This window comes from Bidens hawaiensis, unplaced genomic scaffold, assembly GCF_021521415.1.
Source record: "Bidens hawaiensis isolate Kalapana, Puna unplaced genomic scaffold, B.hawaiensis_p1.1 tig00032112_1, whole genome shotgun sequence".
Taxonomy (NCBI): Eukaryota; Viridiplantae; Streptophyta; class Magnoliopsida; order Asterales; family Asteraceae; genus Bidens; species Bidens hawaiensis.
This window is the reverse complement of record NW_027495451.1, coordinates 154,675-162,495: the sequence shown is the minus strand read 5'-3', so window position 1 is coordinate 162,495 and position 7,821 is coordinate 154,675. Positions and strand designations below refer to the sequence as shown.

General features: G+C 34.4%; 1 pseudogene across 1 annotated transcript; it reads right to left on the bottom strand.

Moving 5' to 3' along the window:
• Positions 1 to 1,074: 1,074 nt before the first annotated feature.
• Positions 1,075 to 5,698, bottom strand: LOC143583049 (uncharacterized protein At4g18490-like; annotated as a pseudogene). The gene is made up of 13 exons (XR_013144086.1): positions 5,497 to 5,698; positions 5,199 to 5,325; positions 4,792 to 4,993; positions 3,988 to 4,713; positions 3,628 to 3,779; positions 3,432 to 3,564; positions 3,217 to 3,335; positions 2,740 to 2,916; positions 2,483 to 2,660; positions 1,646 to 1,698; positions 1,530 to 1,572; positions 1,309 to 1,443; positions 1,075 to 1,221 (listed from the first exon to the last, which is right to left on the bottom strand). The product of XR_013144086.1 is annotated as an uncharacterized protein At4g18490-like (transcript).
• Positions 5,699 to 7,821: the final 2,123 nt, after the last annotated feature.

The following is a 7,821-nucleotide window of genomic DNA, read 5'->3' as shown; positions in this document are numbered from 1 at the left end:
TTATAATTCAAAATATAAACAAAAAATTAAAAAACTAAAATGGTTCCCCGCCTTTGCAATTCAAAAAAAAAGACACAATATCGAGAAAAAAAGACTCAATGACGAAAACAAACAAAAAACATGATAATAAATTAAAAAAAAGGCACAAAATATAACACAATGTTGATTAATGATATTAAGGAAAAAAGAAACAATCAATGACGAAAATAATAAGAAGAAAAAAACACGATGATAAACAAAAAAACACAATAATCTCAACAATTTTTGTTTTTTTATTCTTTTTAGAACGAGCAAGAGAAACTTGAGCGACGAGTATGTTCACTCGTTTATCGATTACCAAGAGCTAAACTACAAGAAAGGGATCAATGCTGGCCCAAGGGTTAGCGCATTTACTGACTGGAGGCACTTGGGCCACTCAACGGTTGACTTTGGTTGGGGTGGTCCTGTCACTGTTCTGCCCCTCTCAAGGAACCTGCTAGGGAGCGTCGAGCCGTGTTTCTTCTTGCCGTATTCAGAGGCTAGCCAGGGGAAGAAAGACGGGTTCAAGGTGGGGTTGTATTTACACGCAAAGGCGGTTGTTAGTTTTCGAGAGGAGATTGAGAAGTTTGGTAAAATGGAGTACGTGTAGGGAATTGTTGAGCCAATGTATGGTTCGACTCATACATTTGAATAATAAAATGTTGGAAGACAATATATATCAACAGAAAATGAGTTTTCATATGAATAAAATTCGTATTAACAATCTCTTGTGCCACTATATTAAATTCCAATGAATCAGTAGGCTATTATTATCTAAAAAAATCAATCTTTATCCATTTCATATAAAAGTCTATCAATGATAAGTATTCCGCCATATTCTAATTATATGGTTCTCTCAGCATAAAACTATGTTTGTTATGATATATGGACATGAATAGAAGTACCTGAAACTCTGTTTTGGAACTCGCTAGACACATTTAGATCTCGAGCTACTTGTCAATCAGCAGCGCAGCAAATTCCTGAACCATGCGGATGTAACTAATATATCAAGGACTAAAACAATCATAATCCCAAACACCAAACAGATATATAAAACTATTTATATTTAATTTTATAAAAGAATATCTTGTCTTGATGGATGTGGATGGGATGGTTGAGCATCAGGAGTTGATTGTTGTTGACAATAGAACGAACAAGTATGTCGTTTGCCTCCTCGTGTTTCTTTTTCAGCATGTTGCATATCTGCATTGAAAAGCATGTCCATTATTAGTTATTACTTTCGGCTCATCCTCAAATAGTGTTTCACATTTAATATGCTTATATGCTCACATCGTCAAGCTCCTTTGAATATGCTTCAGCCTTTTCAAAAATATCATCATTTTCTATTGAAGATATGTCCATTTCTGTTAGAGAAACATTAAGCCTTGGGGACTTATCATGTACCAGAGTTGCATGATTGCCACCCTGTGATGAGGAAACCGAAATGCGTGTTAGTTGTAGTTATTCATGTCGTCTTGAGAATGATCCACAGATGTTTCTAGAAGAAGTACCTGTTCCTCGACAGCTTTTTTCGATAATGCAGTGATTTTGCTGCTGATTATTGATAAAATATATGTTTTAGATAAAATCAAATAAAATAAGACAAGTACACATAAAGTTGTAGGACCTGCAGGGTGATGCAGAGAGACGTTTTAATGGAGTTAAACATGGTGTTGATTCCTGCATAATTAATCATAAACTTTATTATGTACTAATTTATGTTTATTTTCTTTTGAGCGATATTAGTTTGTGTTTCATAACCCTTTATCCAAGCATTTATTATTTAAAGAGTTTTTATGAATGGGCTGATTTGGGTTATATATATTTGTCTAACGGGGAGGTAAAAATGTGAAAACATTGATTAAAAGAAACTTAAGTGCATTTTGAATGCATAAAACCTTAATATCTAAAGTCAAAAAACCATACATTACTGAAACAATTTGTGGCACCCTAGTATCTATAATGTTCAACCAACCCATTTTGACCTAGAGGTGTAAACGAGCCAAGCCGGCTCGTGAGCTACTCACGATCAGCTTGTTAAAAGCTCAAATCGGGCCGCACTTAAACAAGCTTGACCCAATATCGAGCCTTAAAATAAGCTTGCTCGATAAACGAGCCTGAGTTCAAGCTAGCTCACGAACCTAAAGGAGCCTATTATTTACATAACTTTTTATTTAACGCATTAAATATATATCTTATATAATAACATTTATCATATACAAAATTATGATAAAAATAACTAAATAATATATATTATGTTACATATAAAAACTATAATTGAAATATATATAAAAATAATTAAAATGTGTATAAATTAATAAATAAATAAATAACAAACAAGCTGAGCTCAAGCCTGAGCTTGAGAAAACAACCCACAAGCGGAGCTTGAGCTTTATAAAAAGAGCTCAAAATGAGCCAAGCTCCAAATCGAGCTTTCACAAGTCAAAAAGGGAGAAAAGCAAACCTCAGAAGCTTTACGTTTCAGCGTTGGGGTAGGTGGTGTTCGTTTCATAGTGTCAACAGAAAGGTTTCTCTTGAACACCGTGTTTGTTTGCAACTCTGGACTTTGATTCTTGTTTTTCATTGATGTCAAACCCTTTGGTAACAAGGAACTGAGTGGCTTTAGCTTCAGTTCCGTAGGTCTGCATTTAAAGATGAATGGCAATTGGTACAATCTATTTTAAATGTTTAATAGACAAAACAGAATATTCAAATAACAACCTAGAAACTCTTAAAGTAGAAACTTCAGATGCCTTAATCTCAGCTTTAGTCAGAGACGTCTTATTTTCTTTCACAACAGGTTTCCTCATGTTATGAGTAGATGTCCTGGAATTTATGATATTCAGTGGAATATTTTTTCTCGGTTGTTCAGTTGAACTAGATGGACGAACATCAGACCTGATGAAAAGATCCCCAAAAAGTTTTTGGGGTGTTTTGTAAGTCAAATGTGTCGGGCAAAATCTTTATTATCATAATGAAAATATATCTTTTCAATCATAATTAGCTCAATAACTGTTTATGAAACTTCTAAAAAATAATAAAGAGAAGTGTTTGGGGGTCACTTCCCATTACTCGACCAGATTTGAGTAGTACTAAAAGGTATCGATTTCAATCCGAACCCATTACCCAACCCACCCAAATCGTCACCACTACGATAAAGATTAAAATATACTGATAATCCAAATACAATTACTAAACCTGAGTGCATTGTTTTGGTCACTTTCCTTTGACACAGGTTCCTTCATTAGTGAAATATCATGTGCTACTGTTGTCACCATTGATTCACTTCTGGGTCTTATATTATCAGTATTCAAACCCTCCTTGTAATTAACCATATCTTAATGGAATTAGTAAACTTGTTTTACTTAAGACCTATGAGAATTATAATATCATCTGTTCAAAATTATACCGACTCACCTTGTACTGTTAAGGCTCTTTACATGACTTGCTTCTGTGTTTTCAATGTCTTCTCGCAGCACTTTGGGCAACGACCTTGATAAACCAGTAAATTTGCTACCAGATTCTAAACATCTAGAGCCAAACTCCCTGTAAATATCTTAATCAGGGTTTTCCTGTTCATATTATATTTGCATTAAAAGAATGTTTCACCTTTTTTCTAATGCAGCGTTACTTGGTAAGGTACTTGTTCTTTTGTTGCCAATGGAGAAGAGTTTTGTTGAAGAGACAGATGCCTGCTGCAACTCAGATTCACTTCCATTTTGCTTTTTGAAATATTTTGATCGGATTGGGACTTTCACTCTCTCTTTATCTGGTGCCGACTCATCAGTTGCGATTCCACTGCATAAGATTAGAAAGATATTTACACTTCTGCCTAGCACAAGGTTAAAGGCCTTGTCTATAATATCAAAATCATTTAAAATTCATGTGTAACTATAATCTGCACATATTCCAGTTTCAGTTAAACATTTAGTCACAAATTAACAAAGACGTCCAATATATATAGAATACATACTCTATTCTGCCCAGCAAGTTCCTTTTATCAGCCAATTCTTCATGAGCCGAATTCTCTATCCCAGGTGTCAAATGAATTTCAAGATGTGAATCAGCCTTAGGTACATCACTGTCACCAATATGGCCAGTAATTACATTATCATCCCTCTCACAACTTTCACCTTTCTCACATTGTGCTTCCAGATGTTCTGAGAAATTTTCAGTAGGAACCAACTCAGTCACAGGCCTCACGTCATTTTGCTCGTCCCCTGTACTTGGGCTCACGATTTTAACCAAGTTTCTAGATTTTTCTTCTTGCACATCTGATAATGTATCTTCAGAATGAACATATGCATCTTGCACAACTTTCTGAGCAAGAGGTTCTGGAGAATCTCTCTTCTCTGATGAAGGAGATTCTTGTATAGGTTCTACTGTTCTCTGTATCTTCTGTTCTTCAGAATGTGCAGGTTTTAGAAGAGAGCTCTCATCTATGACAGATATCAAGTTGGCATCCTCAGTTCTGGTATCAGGATCCTTAATGTTGTCTGTTTGAATGTCAACCTCTGAATTGGTAGCAACCCGTGATGCTGGATTCTTAAATGATATATCATCATCCTTGAATGCATCAACGTCTTTAGCCAAGAAGTCAGCAGAACCTCCACTGATGCTTGCATTTGAGTGTCCTTCCTTATCTTTAGATTTGTTTGTGTTTTCATCAGTCTTTGTCTTTTCAAATCTCCAAACCTACAAAAGCATATATAAGTGACTTTACAGTTAGATTGTTGAGATATTTTCTAAGATACAGAAAAACTTGGATATGACTATATAAACATACCCATCAAAATCAAATGAGAATCCAAAGCTATCTCTTTTTTACTGATTGGTTCCACCAAAAGCTTCTTCTTTTGATCCCTCCTTTGATTTTCCAGATTTCTTTGCAGGGGATGATACATCAAAACCAGGCATGTCGATATTGAAAGATGATATCTTGCTAAAATCAGCATCAAGAGAAAAATCCATATCCCTGGAGAAGTTAAGCAATGAATGTTTAGAATAACCATATAGAATTCTGGATTGACTCAGCTGCATAATAATAATAATATTAAGAATCTGATCTTTTCTCTCTAGAATAAGCAATAAATACATTTGTCCTCCATCCAGATACAAAGTAATAAACACAAAACTACTATATATGTAAATATGCAACTATGAGTCTTTGTAGCGCTTACATTTTGTCAAACTTAAAAGCCTTTTGCTTGCCTTTGGTGGATGGTCCAAAGTCGAAATCCATTTCATCATCTCCCATGGACATCGGCTTCCATGATCCAAATAAGTCTTTGCCAAAGTCTATGTCTGCTATTGGACAAAGAATACAATTAACTCCTCATTTGCGCAAACAATAACAGTCTTATCAAGAAATCAAAGTGTGAATGATTTCACATAACTCATATGTTGGCTACAATCAAAATATTCTCCTAAAGCATCTACCTAATTATATAAGAAAACGTCAAGGACTTAGAACATTACCTGGTGAACTTTTCTCCTTTGATTTGGCAGGAGGATCTGTTTTTTGTAATTCAGCCATCTGCATATTAGATTGATGATATGTTACTTAGTCCAACACTTCAACATAAAACTATACAGATGAATGAGACGAAACTTTCACTTTTCTTGAACAATATTACATCCAAACAAGGTTCTGCATATCTCTATTTCCCTAAATCCAAAGCAATCAGGCCTTAATTGCAGCAATCAATGACCTAACTAACTCACATGAAAATCAATCACAAACAATTCAAAAGAAACAGATTAGTTGAAACCAAATACTCTCGGAATCAAGTTGGACAAACACATCAAACACCTAGGGTTTCGTATAATCTTAAAATTCAGCAATTGATGTCAATCATGAAGCATAATAAGATCTAGACACGTATAATTATCAAACATCTTCTACCTATTTGCATTCAAGTACAGCCAATCTACCTGAACGATAATGAGATCTAGTCTATCATTTTGTGAGTTTGATGAACAATATTACATTGAAAATAGTTCTTCATATCTCTATTTCTCAACAGGCTAACTAACCTCACATGACAATCAGTCTCAAACAATCCGAAAGTAACAAATCATGATCACCGTAAACAGTATAACAGACTAATTAAAACCAGAAACTCTCGGAATCAAGCTGGATAACTGCATCAAACACCTAGGGTTTCGTATAACCTTCAAATTCAGCAATTGATGTTAATCGTGAAGCGTAACTAGGTCTAGACACGTATAACTGTCAAATATCTACCTATTAGCGTTCGATTACAGCAGATTTGCTTAAAGGATTACTAGATCTAGTCTATAGTATGTGATTCAATGATAATAACAGAAGCGCAGAACGTAATTAAACAGATACGAGTAAAGTAACGATAGAGTGTAATAATGAACTGAGCATATAATCGAATAGAGTAGTAATAGTAATTGTTATGTAGAAAGAGAAGAAACCTGGAGTGTGAGTGTTGGTTGTGAGTATATAATCTGGCGGTAGAATGCTTGAACCAGTAGGCTTATATAATGTCGCAAAAAGGGAACAAGTGCACATGCCGCACATGCCATTTGGTTGAAATCTTGGTCAACAAAAGTTAAAACCGGTTTATGATCGGTTTTGGTTCGGGTCGAAACCAGATTCTTGACCAGGTATGATCTGTTTTGGTTCGGGTTTTGGCCGGTTTCCGTTCGGTTAACTGGTTTCGAACCGGTTATGGTAGAGAAAATTACAAACCGGTTCCGAGCCTACAGCTTCAGTTGGTTCCAAATCGGTTTCTACATAATCGGTTTTACCACGGTTCGATTTTCGGGATGGTTCAGTTGACTGGTTTATATGCCCACCTCTAATCACTAGCATCCGCATAGTCGTTACCAAGTTGTTTAACAAGCGAGCCGAGTCAAGCCAACTCTAGCTTAGACTTAAAGTTAAACGAGTCAGTTTGGTATTACTCAAAAGCTCTTAAAGAGCTGAGAATTGAGCTCGAACTTGGTACCTCGATTACCAGGAAGTTTATGCCCGATCGTTGAAAACCATAGCCTTGCCATATAGCTAATTAGTAAGCATGTTTGAGCTAAGGGCTGAGTTTAGGTGAGTTCATTATATCTAAGCTAAGATCATTCACAGGGGGGTGTAATCAAACCTTGATATAATGTTTTAAACTATCAAATAATAGATTTTATTGAAAGAAACATTATATAAACAAAGGTAGACCATTCAAACTGATAGTCTAACTGTTATGCTAGCCTAGTTAAAAGAAGTAGCGAATGAATTATTTGTTCATGTAATGGTTTTGATCGTTTCTTCATGAGAAATAATTTTTAAAATTTCTTTCTTTTAAAATAAAGATAAGACTGACAAGCAAATGAACCGAAACTCTCTATTAACATAAGATAGTATATAAAAAACATGAAATGATTACTTTTATGTATTGAAAAAGACAAATGAACCTTTTTTCATAATAAGCAAACATCCTTAAACAAAATTAAGAGTTCAGGACTATCAAATAGTTAAATTTACATATAGTCTAGTTGTTATGTTGAACTATTTAAAAAGAAATAAAGAATAAGCATTTAATTTGAAAGGTTTTAAACATATTAAATGAAGTAAACGTTTTAAGCAATTTTTTGAATTTATAAAACAAGACCGTGTGAGAAGATTTGAAACTAGATCCTATGATGAACTAAGGATTTAAGATAGACCTATAATATAATTGTAAGTTAAAGACCATAAATCAATCTCTATGTCCGAATTTACTATCGAAAGGTTATTTACAAGGTGAATACGTAACAATTTTCAAACCTGAAATTGATTTCTTA